Below are 1,849 nucleotides of genomic sequence, written 5' to 3' on the forward strand. Positions count from 1 at the left end.
CTCAACATGGAGACAGGAGAGCTGTAAATCAAATTGGAAAAAAAAGTAACTTGCGTGACTTATTTGAAAAAGTAACTCAGATATTCTCTTGTAACTTAAAAAGTAATGTGTTACTTTACTAGTTACTTGAAGAAAGTAATTTGATTACATAACTTGCGTTACTTGTAATATATTACCCCCAACACTGGTTAGTAGTGACCTATTTTTTATTTTTATTTTTAATGAGTTAAAGTAGGTTTTTGTGATGCCCATTTACAATTGTGGATAAATAATTTTGGTAACACTTTATTTTAAGGTGTCTTTAATTGTTACACTTTACATGTACTTATTATTATAATAACAGGAAATTTTGCATAATTACATGCCAGTAAACCTAAGCAAAACCATAATCCTAACCCTAACCACATAGTAAGTACATGTAGTTAATTAATATTACTCAGTACTTTAATTTAAAAGGACTCTGTAACAAGGACACCTTAAAATAAAGTGTAACCATAAGTACATTTATAATATACCATAATTTAAAATAAACAATAAAATATGACCTTTGTTTTGTTGCATTACAACATGTGTCCTTTTAGCCAAAAATGCTAAATCCTACCAAAATAAATTTGTATAAATTCAATGATAAAATAAATGTACAATGCTCGTTTCCCTCTTTACAAAAAACACAATGCAAATCAATGTCTTTCTAAAACCTTACCTGTTTTAGAAGATAAATCCAGTGAAAAATTTTAAATTATATCTCTAGAGACTAGTTAAGAGAGAAGTCCATTTGACAGTAAAACTACAGTGTGAGTTTTGTGCCATAACCCTTTAATAAATTTAATTATTAGCTTTTCATCAACTTACAAACCCCCTGTAGTTCTGTCATTTTTTAAGAAAACTTTAGACTGACCCCTCAAAAGTGAATCAATCAATGAAATGTGAATCACTAAAATGAATCTGATTTCCCGGATCTGAAATAAGCATAAATGCAAGGGCCACAGTTATCAGAAGTTGGCTTGTTCGTGTTTTAAAGGGGTCATATGATGCTGCTAAAAAGAACATTATTTTGTGTATTTGGTGTAATGAAATGTGTTTATGCGGTTTAAGGTTCAAAAAACATTTTCCACATACTGTACATTATTGTTTCTCCTCTATGCCCCCCGCCTTTCGTAGATTTTTACAAAGCTCATCGGTCTGAAAAGCGAGGTGTGCTCTAATTGGCCAGCTATCCAGTGCGTTGTGATTGGCCGAATACCTCAAGCGTGTGACCCAGGATCAGGAAACAGTCCTCCATAAAATGTGCTGCACACATCTGAATATTTGGGTTGAAGTGTTCTGGAACAGTGTTGTAAATACAACGTAACCACTGATTTCTAGTCGTGTCCTCTTTTGGAAGACCAAACAAAGTAGTTTCGCTTTCACAACGAAACACACGGCGGGCTAGAGTGAGCGGAGGTGGGTGGGCTTGAGAACGGCGCGGCCGGCAGCAACCACGTGACGACCCCGGGCTGGACTCCGCTTCGTCCACGGTGAAAGCCGATCCGGCGATCCACAGTGTGAAGTTGAAGTATTTCCTCAGCGACCAGCACAGATCAGCTCCAGGCATGACGAAGCCATATCGTCCTCTTTTGGAAGACCAAACAAAGTAGTTTCGCTTTCACAACGAAACAGCGTCACACACGGAGGCCTACAGTGAGCAGAGGCCGGGGGCTAGCGTGAGGAACTGTGGGAGGGTTAGAGGGAGCAGAGGTGGCGGGCTTGAGAACGGCGCGGCCGGCGATTTCGACGAAGGAGCGTCCGGAAGGACATGTGACGACTCCGGGCTGGACTCTGCTTCGTCCACGGTGAAAGCCGATCCGGC

The sequence above is a fragment of the Sinocyclocheilus grahami genome, unplaced genomic scaffold (assembly GCF_001515645.1).
Source record: "Sinocyclocheilus grahami isolate Dianchi unplaced genomic scaffold, SAMN03320097.WGS_v1.1 scaffold22.1, whole genome shotgun sequence".
NCBI classification, from domain to species: Eukaryota; Metazoa; Chordata; class Actinopteri; order Cypriniformes; family Cyprinidae; genus Sinocyclocheilus; species Sinocyclocheilus grahami.